The following is a 13,514-nucleotide window of genomic DNA, read 5'->3' as shown; positions in this document are numbered from 1 at the left end:
AGAACATATTAAAAAGTACAGGACGACTAACTGTGCACATGATAGTTTAGATAATGTTGATTTATGAGCATTCATTACATTGGAGAATCTCACAATGAGTATAAACCTCTAACTTGTAATGAATGCTGCTACTACAAGAAAAAAACAGACATGAAAACAAATGATTGAATATTTGAAATCATTTTTGTACTTGTTCATGCAAGCAGTGGCATTTATTTTTTCATATTCTACTCAAGTATAAAAACTTATTTCCTTACCTGCCTGGGCAAAATACCAATTTCCATAAAGTAAAACTGTAAAATAATAAGTAATATTATCACTTATCAGATACAGAAAATGTTTATTACATTTACTTGTGTCATGCAACTAATAATTTATACAGTCATTTAATTAGTTATATAAATATTAATAAGACAAAAGCTCAAATATATGTTGAATGGTGACTCCCTCCTCTGACAAATTTGAACTTATTTTGGCCTGTTGTAACAGCCAAAAAAGTTCTCTCACATTTAGTCAGTGACCCTCGAAAGCAACACAAGATGCCTAAAATTATAACTAGAAGACAATGGTGCCATACCAATAGAACTCCACAAACAGTATTTTTAAATACAATAATATCATGTAGTTTTTTTCTGTGCTGCAATAAATAATGATATAGTATTCTTACTTTTTTCTATGGTGATCACATCAACATTAAAATTATCCTTGTAGAATTTCTGGTTGTTTTAAATTATCACTCCTATGCTATGCGTAGAAGCTTCAAGTACTGGGTAGAAAAGGCTAACCTATATCATAGCAATGTTCTGAAATGCATCACTGATGGACTTCAAAGTCTCAATCTCATTCCGGTGAATCATCAGCAAATGGTTAATTTATCTATGGTACCTTCATATCTGATACCAGCTACAGACTGGGGATAACACCGTATAGATGCAAAAGCCTTGAAGATTAGTTTTTCCCTAAACTGTGAGTAAAGCCCTTCTAAGCCTTTCTGCTGATCTAGGAGCAACTCAGTTGCACACTGGCCAGTGTTGCTTTATTGTCCAAACTTAGCCTGCAAAAAGTATAGGTCCATCAGATGGTCTCTGAGCTACCAGCACAATCCTGTCAAATTGGCCCATTCCCTTCCCTAATAAAACTTAAAATAAGAACCTGTTATCAAGGATGGGCAGTTTCTCATCACCTCTCTGGCCAGTCTCATGGACATGGGCATTCTGAAGCAATGTTGCAATCGTCTCATGTATACTGAGAACAAATTACTCCTGAAACAAAAACTTTATATGAGAGATTTAGTTACACTATTAAACTGGAGGCAGGATTCTCTCACATGGACAAATTGCCAAACAGGTTGCCAGTACACATATGCCACTTACAACACTAAATAAGGACAACGCATAAACCCACATATGTGAAGGTACTCACTAGTAACTTACCAAAAGTCCAGAGGCCTTCCAAATGGTGCCTACACAAACCAGTTACACATGCAACAGTGCATAAAACAAACACTACACATGATATCACACACAGCAGTGCCTCAACAAATAAGCCCATAAGGCATAACACCATAAAACCAAATGTACTGGTCATAGGAGACTCCATAGTGAGACACAAGGATATCCCCCTCACCAAGCTGGATAAGGAGCAGATTAATGTTAGCTGCCTGTCAGGTGCCAGGATCCGTCAAATCACTCAACCACTCAAGCCATTCAACCAAAAGTAAGAGTATGACACCATCATGGTCCATGTGAGGGGGGGTAAATGACTTAAGTACTTCTCCGGACTATATGAAGAGACATGACTGAGCTATCATATTACGTGCCACAGGCCAGTATAAGGATTGCCTTAAGTAGCATTCTACCTTCTCCATGGAAGATGACACAATACAAACAAAAACTGATTGACTAACTATTGGCTTACCTTCTGGTGTCAATCCAAGGGAATCCAATATCTGTCAGGCTGGGAGGACATGGTCGACAGGCCACAGTGCTCAGCCAGAAATGGTCAGCACCTGTCTCCTCTAGGCTTTTGGATACTGACAAAGGCATTGGCCATGCCTATTGTGCCTTTTTTAGGCAGTGTCAAAATAACCAACCTCAAAGTAAAAAAAATCCTCTCTAAATAAATACAAGGTACTGCTGCCTAATGCTAGGAGTCTACACAGGAAACTTCCCTTCCTGGAACCACTTCTCACCTTGGAAGATGCTGACATCTGTGCAGTCACTAAGACATGGTTCAAAGGCATGGAACACACCCCCGGCTGTGCAGGGCTACAGCATTTTCCATATGTTCAGACCACAAACTGAGAATGAAAAAAACAAAGGAAGAGGTGTGACCATTTTCATTAAGGATAAGTACTCCTCAAATGTGGTCAAACAGTGTGACTTCCTTGAACTACTCCATGTCCCATTAACCATGTGCAAAATCCCCTACCACATCACAGCAAGCTATAGGTCCAACACCATAGGTTCATAGGTGTGTACTAGGCTAATGGCCCTGGAGCCTTTACAAGCATAGCCCACAGAAGTGCCCTGGCATCGTGCCGCCTGACGTTAGTTCCCAGTGCCTCTATCAAGTAGAGCCACTGTAGTGATCCTCAGGGTGAACTTTCTATTTCCCATCCACTCAAGATTTCTCTTGAGGAGGGCCAGTGAGGTGCTCTGCTTGACATGTATGGTAAGTCTATTCCAGAGCATGGGCAGTCGCTAGGTTATGAACCTGTCCCCTCCCAGCATGTTCTGTTGATTGTGGTAATGAGGTTGAGGTCTCCGGAGCATGTGGTGTGGAGGGATTTGGATTTCTTTAAATGTGACATTTCTAACAGAGCTGGGTCAGACATAGCTTTGTAAGTCAAGCAGAGATCGCCTCTTAGTAGATACGAGAGAGAATGGCTGGAGTTTTTTTGAGTCTGTACATGTAGGACATGTGTTTACAGCCTAGGATCCTCTTCATGAGGTACTTTTGTGGCCTCTCTAGCTGTTGCATGTGTCTAGTGAGGTACATGCTAAATGGGGCATTATACTCGATTGGCCTAATGAGGGAAGAGTAGAGAGAGATGATGACCTCTATCTTCCTGGATGCAAAACCCTGGGTAATGAGATGTGCCACATAGGACTTTCTGATCACAGTGGCAATGTGGAGGTCAAAGGAGAGGTTGCTGTCAACCTGTCTCTCCAGATCTCTTATAAAGCCTTCAGTGTTCAGTGGGCTCCCGATGTGGTAATTAGGAATTGAGTTTTTCCTAAAGGGGATGACAATGCATTTTCTGGCATTAAGCTTAAGGCCATGGTTTTGACACCAATCATTGGTCTCAGTGAAGCCTTTCTGTAGGATGTCTACATCACTTGTGGAGTTAATGGCTCCTAGCTTGCAGTCATCTGTGAACTTGGTCAGCCAGAGTCCCTCCGTGTTGGCCTTGACTTCTGAGAAGTAGATGCCATACAGAAGATGATCCAGGAGCAATCCCTATAGGACCTAACTCGTGACTGGCAGACAGTCTGTCTTGGAGTCTACTTTCAAACTGTGGGTTCTGTGAGCCAATTTGTAACAGACTTAGTGATATAGGGATTGATGTCTAGTTTGGTGAGTGTATCAATAATTCCTGAGTGAGTAACGGTATCAAAGGCCTTGGCCAGATTGAGGCAGGCTGTATGAACTGCCTTGCCTTCATCCACAGCTCTGGTGACTGACTCAAAGAAGTCAATCAGGTTGAGTAGGCATGATCTACCTTTCATAAAACCAAATTGTGTGGGATCTAGAGTTTTCAGATTCCCTATATCCTTGTTAATTAGGTCCATGATGATGTGCTCCATAGCCTTCCATATCAGACTTGTCAGGCTAATGGGTCGATAATTCCCAGGGTCTGTAGTCGCTCCCCCCTTTTGGAGAGGGATAACTGCAGCAGTGTGCCATTCGGTAGGGACAAAACCTGATGTGAGGCTGTGATTGAACAGGGAAAACAGATGTGATGCCAGTTCACTTTGTAGTTCATGTAGAACACAGTCATAGATATTGACAGGTCCCATGGAAGCTGTATTCTTAGCCTTGGACAATGCAGCTTTAACCTGTGCTGCAGTAATGTTGGGTGCCTGGCATTCCTTCAATATTGTAATTGGTCTTTTATGGGGGAGGGAGTCGTAAAATTGGCAATGAATCTGTCAGCCAGTATGTTGGCAATATCGGTTGACTCACTATAGGAGGCACCATTGTGCAGTAACTCAGAGCAAACCTGGGTATTGCAGTAGAGATTGTTGATATAACTATAGGAGGGTACGTGGTCATTTTTAGTGTCTGCCGCAATTCTGACTTCATAGCTGGCTTTAGAGGTTTTCATGAGGAATCTCAACTTCTTCTTGAGGCTAGTAAGGGAGTTTTTCCAGTCTTGGGACTTCCTTTTTCTGCATCATTTTTTTTCCTTCGGTTGCAAAGTATTAATGGCAGGGGACCACCAGATTGGCTTCCTTTTTTGGAGGACAACATATTGGTCCTGTTGGGTATGGCTAGTTCCATGCATTTATGTACGTGTTGGTACAGTGCCCTTGTTGTGCCATTGGTGTGTGATTCGGCAGTCATGCATCTATTCTCCATTGACATGGGTGCCATGAAGTGAGCCACCTCTGTTTTTAGGAGACCAAAGTCAGCTGTGGAGAAGTTTTTCATGGTGATTACCTTTGCGGGGGGGGGGGTATTGAGCTGTGGATTTCCATGATGATTAGTTTGTGGTCGGATCTAACCAGGTAGGAACTGACTATTGGTGTAGAGCAGTGGTTACCCATGTTAGTAATAACCAGGTCAAGGATGTTGTTTCCTGTAGTGAGAGGGTGAGAATGAGCTGGTCCAGGACATTGGAAATGATGAATTCCAGGAAACACTGGGTCAGTGTATTGGTGCATGAGTAGTTTTCCCAGTTGATGGAGGGGTAGTTGAAGTCACCTCATATGAGTGTTGGGTTGGACCCTAATAGTTTCCAGGGTGCTTAAGAACATGGAGTAAGAGTTTTGGGACATGGTTGGGGACCTATAAGCAGGCCACGTCCTGAATTGCCATCTTACCCAATGTTAGTTGTATCTGAAGTATCTTAGATGCATTATGCTGGGCTACTAGTCTAGAGGTGTGCATATCCTTTATGAATATGGAGACACCACCACCTTTAGAGCTTTGGTCCATGTTCCGGGGCTAAAAGGTGTGGAATGAGTTATGGCCTGGTAGCGTAGGGATGCTTTCTGCTGCTTTAAACCAGGTCTCAATTACATCACAAATGTCAATGTTCTTCATTTTGAGGAGTGCTTCGAGCAAGTGCATCTTGAGATTTAGACTTCTAGCACTGAGCAGCAGGACTCTCAGACTGCATTTATTTATAGCTGTTACAGTGGTAATTTGATCTTTGGAACATCACCTAAAAAATGCACTATGAGAGTGGCAAGAGCCTTAGACAGTATCCAGAAACTCAGGGGTGACAGATGCAGGCCATCTCTGGCAAAGCATTGAGGTCCATCAATCATGTCATCCCAAGCAGACAGATGCTGGATAACCTTAGAATGACACCAGAAAATTAGTCAATTGTTGAAATCAATCATTTTCTGCTTGTACTGTGGTATTCTTCTGGGCGACGGTAGGATGTTGCTCAGGGCTAGGGTCATACCTGCCTGGGCCACAATCTGAGAGCTCCTCCATGTCTCTTTTCATGTAGTCCAGGGAGGGGCATCTCAGATCATTCCACCCACATGGACGGTGACAGAGACATACTTGCACTTATTGTAGAGTGACCTGAGTGCGTGTGTTATGTGTTGGATTCTGACACATGAGACAGCTGACTGTCACCTTCTCCTTATTCAACCTAGTGAGTGGGACATCTGTGTGCCACTGATTTGAGTCACCTATGATTAGTGTATTGGGCAAGCTGTTTTGCCTTAGGGGCTTAGGTTGAGTGGAAAACTGTGTAGGTGAGCTATGTGTCTTGTGATTTGTGCTGTGTTGTGGTGGTCAAGTGTTTCTGCCTTGGAGGTCTCTGCTGTTTGGGTAGATTTCTATTGAGAGCCTCCATGATGGTGGGTGTGTGGTTTGTGCTTTTATATGAAGGCAGTGATGGTGGGTGTTCTGGAGGGCTGTGTGTTCCATGTGGTGTGGTGCAAGTGTTGGCCTTCTCTTCTTGACCAGCTATTCCGATCTTGGCTTGAGAGTGCGTGGCTTCCAATTTGGATATATAAGTGCATCTGTCACAAGTCTGAGTCCTGGGAGGTAAGAGGAGAGGGTTGTCTGTGTACATGAGGCATTTGCTACATTGCCTCAGAATGCCCAAGTTCACCAGGTTAATAGGAGAAAGCACAGGGAACTGACCTTTAGATATGCCAGGAGGGATGGTCATTACTATGTACTGGAGCTGTTTCCTTATACATTCCTTTTACAGGAAAGATGTCACTCCATGAACCATGAAAAGCATACCAGATACCTGGACTTGCTGGAATCAAATCACCATACAGAGCAACACCTTAGTCATGGGTAATTTTAATTATCCTATCATCGACTGGGGACATACCACAAACATCAAGCTCAAAAATGCTTAAACATTTTTCTAAGATACTGCTAATTGATGGTATAAGAAGCTTCAAAGCTCCCCAGATCACAGATAACATGGACTCCTATGCAGAGGTGTACACTAATGCCCTGTATAACCACTTAAGCAGTTGTATGGAATCAGTTGTATCTGACTAGATTAAAATTAAAAGCTAATTACAAAAATAGCCTCCCTAGCTAAGGATAGTCACAAGGCATTATTTAACTACATCCAAAATCTAAAGGGGAATACCTAGTTGATGTGCTGAACTGCCTCCACCCATACTCAGAGGTAATAGACAACCTCCTAGCAGACAGATTTGCTGCAAACTTCATCCCCGTCTCCACCTGTCATCCCCCAAAGTATACCAGCCACAATTTTCTCAGCTTATTATCTCAAGACAGCAGGTCATCTCTGCACCAAGGCCAAAAACATGGCATCAATGGGACCAGACAACATCCCAGGTTGCCTTTTAAGCAAATTACATGACCTAGCAGACCCACTTGTAGCCCTGTTTAACCACAGTCTGTAGACTGACTATGTTCCAGCAGAATGGTGGACAGCCAAAGTAACCCCTCTACACAAAGGGAGGCCATCCACTGACCCTGGATTTATAGATCCATAAGACTGACCAGCCTCATCTGCAAGACCATAGAAAGAATCATTATGGACCTTAACAAAAAGGACACAGGTAATCTCCAAACTCTGGACCCAACACAATTCAGATTCATAAAGGGTAGATCATGTCTGTTAAACCTAGTTAACCTTCAAGAAAGTCACCAAAGCCTCGGACGAGGGAAAGACTGTGCATACTGCCTACCTTGACCTAGCCAAAGCATTTGATACATTCACCCACTCAAATATTATTGAAAAAGTCGCTAAATTGGGTATTAACCCCTATGCCACCAGATTGGTAGTCATTTGGCTCACTGACAGGACACGCTGTCTAAGTGGGTGACTTCACCTCTAGAAAAAGACCAGTCACCAGTGGTGTAATATAAGATTCTGTGTTGGCCCCATTACTGTTCAGAATTTATTCCTCAGAAGTCCAGGCAAATGTGGACAGGCTGTGGCTGACCAAGTTCACTGATGATTGCAAATTAGGAGCAATCACTGAGTCCCCAGACACTGACAATATACTTGAAAGAATTTATATGAATGTAGGATACTGGAATTAACTGGAAAAAACAGAAAAAACTGAAATGAGACTGGAATTAATGTCTCTGTTAATTGCCCAGAACTGTGCTCAACAGGTGCCACTCTCTCTTATGGACTAAATCTTCTTGTACATTTCAGAATAAAGTCAGCACACATTGTAGTTTGGTTAAGAATGCTTTATTATGCACAGTGAAGGTAGGTGTCAACAATATCCAAATACCGTCTCCAGTAACAGTGCTGATAAAATGAAATAGTCCTCGGCATTCATATTCATTTTCCTTTTCTCCTGAATAGTGCAATTAATATTCTGAAATACTGGATATTTGACTTGGCTTCTGCACTCATACCCAAGTGTCTGTACTGCCTACTAAGGACTGCACTGCCATGACTTTTTGTATCTCTGTCTAAACATGAACTAACTTAACTGTGTCTAAAGTATTTCCTAATAAAACCAAATCCCTGTAAGGTTATGCGCGTCTATTTAGCCTTGGCTCCCAAGGGTTGTCATACAAACAAGATGCGTTTGTACTCAAACTTACAGCACATTCTGCACTTATCAGTACTATTGACTGAAGGTTATTTACATTGGTTGAAAATGCCTTTACTGAAACTGTATGGAAACTGTGAAGCCTGCTTTAATAGGGTTGCCTTTCTAGAGTTACGCAAAGAGAATACTGCATTTTTGTACATTTACATGATACCAGATCTAACAATACTGCAGAAAGGGTTAACAGACAGATGATTGGTGCCAAAGTCATTGATTGAAGCTGAATAAGAAAAAGCATTCATATTCTTTTTAAGAAAGTGAACATCCCCTATAATTATAATATAGGCAGCACTCCCCTAAGTGTAGACCCAGTGGCACATGATCTGTGTATGCAAGTTGTTAGCAATCTGAACTTCAATCACCATGTATCACTGTGAAAAGAAAATCCTTCTGTGGCACATCTCATAAGTAAAGCCATGTCATCTGCATCTAGGGATGTTATAATTCCATTATACTTAGCACTCATACCAATAATTGAGTACAATGCTTCTTTTTGCATATATCTAACCTGCAACAACTGGAGAGACCACAGAGGTTTCTCACCAAGAATATACAGGGTAGTCAGAACAAGTCCTGCAATGAAAGACTGAAAGCCCTGTCACTGTATTCTGTCTCCTAGAGGCTGTTGAGGGATAATCTGTGCCTGGCTTACAAGGTAGTTGCTGATCTGGCATTGATGGAAATGCTACATATTTGTAAATCAGACTGCACAAGGGTCACTCAATCCAGGGATCTTAACCTAGACTCTGACATGAACAAATCATGCTGGACAGATAGATACATCTCCCTGAGACTACCCCTTTTCTGGAACAAGCTTTCCATTCATGTGAAGCAGAGCCCTTCCCTGAGTCTCTTCAAATACAACCTATATCAATGGATAGCTGACTATAAATTCACTCCTGGGGTAGTCCCTCATGGAGAGAGAATCTGTGTTACCTACCACAGACTCGTACATCTGCGAACTTCACTCACCTAACTATGGACAATTGGGGCAACTCAGGATAAATATGGCTAGGCTTGTGACAGTTCTTGGGCTATTTACCTAGTATCCTTCTATGAACCTAATTTGGGAACTTATTTCATCCCTGTCTGATGGGAGATAACATTGGTGTAGTTGCACACAGTAGAATTCACAAAGCTAACTCTACTTCAGGGTGTTACTCCATTGCTATATTGGATACAGTAGTTTATCCTGATTTATATTGCTCAAGGCACAGCTCTGATGGTTCACAGTCACTGTAACTCATGTTGGTTAAAACATGACAGGCATGGGGCAGAGTAAAGTATGGCAGTGGGAGAAGGGGTTAACATGTAACAATACCATTGCCCAGGACTATGAGGGTGAAATACCACATTGTATACTTGTATACAATATACACAAAACAGTGCTACGACATAACACATCTTTGCCATATGCTGTTACAGAATTAGAAGTTATGTACTCACCATAACGTTCCATCTGAGTAGGTGACTTCATTTGGATCCAACCTGTGGGTTTCAGATCCGACCACGGATCCGAGCCGGCATTTCAAAAGCTTAGGATCCGAGCTCCTAGCTCCTCCCTCTACCCATAATCCCCTGCCAAGCCCTGACTGACCTCAGATTGAGTTTGCCTATATAATCCTAGAATAAAAAGTATCTGAAAGATGAATAAACTCTTATTGTATAAAGGTCAGGGGGATGGAGGGGGGGATGGTTGCATCCAAATGAAGTCACCTACTCAGATGGAACGTTATGGTGAGTACATAAATTCTAAATCTGAAGTAGGCAGACTTCATTTGTCTGCAACCTGTGGGACAGAGTCCCCAGCTACCTAAATCTTGGGCGGCCGTCATGGAAGGATGTTCCGGAGCACCGCTGAGCCAAAGGATGCTCTTCCCCTGGAAACAACATCCACCTTATAATGACAAATGAAGGTATGAGACGAGGCCCAAGTGGCTGCCGCGCAGATATCATCCAATGGCACTCGGGATTTAAATGCGGTTGACGTGGAAACTGCCCTAGTAGAGTGAGCAGTAACCCTCTGAGGAGCAGGCCTACCTGAAGTATCATAAGCCTGCAGAATACAATTAGCAATCCATCTTGACAGTGTGACTTTGGAAACTGCTTTGCCCATAGCAAATTTAGCAAAGGAGACGAACAGTTGATCTGATTGTCTATGACCAGCCATTCTGTGAATGTAAAAGCGCAATTCTCTATGAACATCTAAAGAATGCAGCTTATATTCTCCTTTGTTTTTATAGTTGGGGAAAAACACAGGTAAGTTGATGGATTGATTAATATTAGATTCCGAAGAAACTTTTGGAAGAAAAGATGGATTGGTCCTGAGGCACACCCTATCGGGAAAAAAGGAGAGGTAAGGCGGTTTGACGCATAGAGCCTGAAGTTCCGACACTCTTCTGGCTGATGTGATGGCTACCAAGAAAGCAGTCTTCCAGGAAAGGTACTTTAGATCTGCAGAAGCTGCAGGCTCAAAGGGGAGCAGTAAAGGCCTGTAGAACTAAGGATAGGTCCCAAGGTGGTACAGCTTCTTTGACCGGTGGCCTCAACAGAAAAACTCCTTTAAGAAAGTTCTTGCAAAGTTTCGCAGTCATGAGGGGAGCTGACTCATGATCCATATGATAATGGGAAATCGCTGCCATTTGTACCTTTACGTGGAAGAACTAGCCCCTTGATGAAAGAGGTCTGTTAAGAAGTCCAGTACCGCAGACATAGGTGCCGAAAAAGGATCAACATTTTTCTGGACCGCCCAAATAGAAAACCTTTTCCATTTGCTCCGATAAACCTTCCTAGTGGAAGGTTTATGAGCCGCCACTAAAATGGCCTTGACAGGTGACGCGATACCAGGAGTCCTAATCAAGGATGGAACTGGGGCAGCCAGGCTGCCAATTTCAGGGTGTAAATTCGGGACCGGGAGTCCTAGAGGATGGGAGATGAGATCCGGGATCGGATCCAGAATCCAGGGCGGATTCACTTTGTGAGACCATACATAAGGGAACCAGGGCTGATGAGGCCAGAACGGGGCAATGAGAATCATTCTGCTCCCCAAACTGTTGGCTTTCTGCAAGAGCCTCTGCATCAGAGGTAGTGGAGGATAGGCATAAAGGAGACCGGGAGGCCAAGCATGCACCAGAGCATCTCTCGGGGATTCCCCAGGTGGGGGAAGTAGAGCGAAGAAACTGTCGCATTTGGCGTTTGAGTGAGAAGCAAAAAGATTGAAACAGGGTTGCCCCCAGACGGCAAAAATCTTCTTCGCTACCAGAGGATTGAGAGACCATTCGTGCGGGGAAAGAATGGTGCGACTCAGTTTGTCCGCAAGGATGTTGGATTTTCCCGGAATGTGCGTTGCTACAAGAAAGTGTTTGGTGGAAATTGCCCATTCCCAGACTCTCATGGCCTCTCGACAAAGGGGATAGGACCTGGTTCCCCCCTGCTTGTTGATGTACCAGACTACCGACATGTTGTCTGTCTGGATCGCAATAGTCCCCGTAGGAAGAAGGCTGTGAAGTGCTTGCAACGCTAGGAGCACCACCCTCATCTCCAGGACATTTATATGCAACGAGGTCTCTGAGGTGTTCCACATGCCTTGGACAATCTTGCCCGCAGAATGCCCCCCCCACCCGAGGCGAGAAGCGTCCGTAGTCACCGTGGCTCGGGGGAATGTTGCATCTCCCCCTGCTAGAGGCTCCGGAGACTGGAGACACCAAAACAGGGAGTCCTTGCATGCCTTGCTGACCGCTATCGGGCTGTTGAGAGAGGAGTATAGCGGGGACCACTGGACCTGTAGGGTCCATTGAAGAACCCGCATGTGTAAGCGAGCATGAAGAAGAAGTGGAATAGCTGCTGCCATTGAACCCAGGGCCCTCAGGACCGAAGCCGCCGTCGGAAACGGATGCAGGACTGCTGTGATATGACACCTCAGGCTGGACAGCCTGTCTGGAGTGAGGAAGGCCCGCATTGATCTTGTGTCCAACCTTCCTCCTATGAAATCTATAAGTTGTGTGGGTGCAGTAAAGATTTTTCCCAGTTTATGGTGATGCCCAGCCTTGGGGCTATAAGAAAATAGTCCCTGGCTGAGCACAGAAGATGCCTTGATGATGCTGCCAGGAGCCAGTCGTCCAGGTACGGAAAGACCTGTAATCCCTGGAGTCTCAGGTGGGCCGCTACTACTGCTAGTACCTTGGTGAACACCCTGGGGGCAGAGGTGAGACCGAAGGGAAGGACCCTGAACTGGTAGTGGCTGGCTCCCAGCCGGAAGCGAAGGAAACTCCTGGACCGTCTGTCCATCCGAATGTGGTAGTACGCGTCCTTGAGGTTGATAGAGCACATCCAATCGTTCTCCCGCAAAAGGGGGAGTATAGATTGTAGGATGACCATCCGGAACTTTTGCTTCGTTACTGACAGGTTCAGCAGGGAGAGGTCTAAGATCGGTCTTTCCCCCGTTTTCTTTGGCACCAAGAAGAACCTGGAGTAAAACCCTGAGACAGTCTGATCTCGGGGGACGCACTGGATGGCTCTTTTTTCTAGCAGCTGCTCGATTTCAACAGCTGCTGCCTCCCTTTGGTCGGGTGGTACATCAGGGAGGCTGCGGGATCTGGGTATTTTGCTCAGGGGAATGGCATAACCTCTGGATATCACACGAAGCACCCAACGGTCTGATGTGATTGACTCCCAAGAAGTCAGGTGCCTCGAACGCCGACTGCCTCCAGAGACGGACAGCCGGGCACCCCTTCAGGGCTGTTGCGTGGGTCTGTCAGAGAAAGGTTCTCTGGACCCAAAGTTCCTAGGAGCCCCTCTGCCTCTAGGACGGCGACCTCCCTGTCCTCCTCTGCCACGGAAGGACTGGTTATCCGGAGCAGGTTGGGACTGCTGCAACTTCCGGAACCACATCTTCTTCTGTCCCTTTTGGTTCTTCGAGAAGGACCTCTGGGGAGCTGAGAAGTGGACTCCGACGGCAGACAGCGTCTTCCCGTCCTTCTCGCTCTGGACTAATGTTTCGCGAACAGTTTTGCCAAACAAGGCAGAACCATCAAAGGGGGCATTCGCGAAGGTCGCTTTGAAGGGCTCTGCGAAATCACAGTGGCGGAGCCAGGCCTAACGCCTCATGACTAGGCCCGCTCCGCTAGCTCTAGCGGCTCCCTCGGTAGCATGAGAAAGTAGCCGCATAGCAGTACTGGAAACTGCTCTAAGAGTAGCCACTGGGTGGAGTACACTTGTTTGTCCTCACCCGACATGGACTCTGGGGGGGATGCAGCGTAC

General features: G+C 44.8%; 1 long non-coding RNA gene across 3 annotated transcripts in view; it reads right to left on the bottom strand.

Moving 5' to 3' along the window:
* Positions 1-256: 256 nt before the first annotated feature.
* LOC122791000 overlaps positions 257-13,514 on the bottom strand; it is a 381,867-nt gene continuing 368,609 nt past the window's right edge. For all 3 annotated transcript variants that reach the window (XR_006363060.1, XR_006363059.1, XR_006363061.1), the window contains one exon: positions 257-293. This is a non-coding gene — a long non-coding RNA (uncharacterized LOC122791000). The remainder of the gene's footprint in view (positions 294-13,514) is intronic.

Source organism: Protopterus annectens, chromosome 16.part0 (genome assembly GCF_019279795.1).
Source record: "Protopterus annectens isolate FY-2018-M chromosome 16.part0, PAN1.0, whole genome shotgun sequence".
In the NCBI taxonomy this organism is placed as follows: domain Eukaryota; kingdom Metazoa; phylum Chordata; order Ceratodontiformes; family Protopteridae; genus Protopterus; species Protopterus annectens.
The sequence above is the reverse complement of the archived record's forward strand: the minus strand, read 5'-3'. Positions and strand labels throughout refer to the sequence as shown.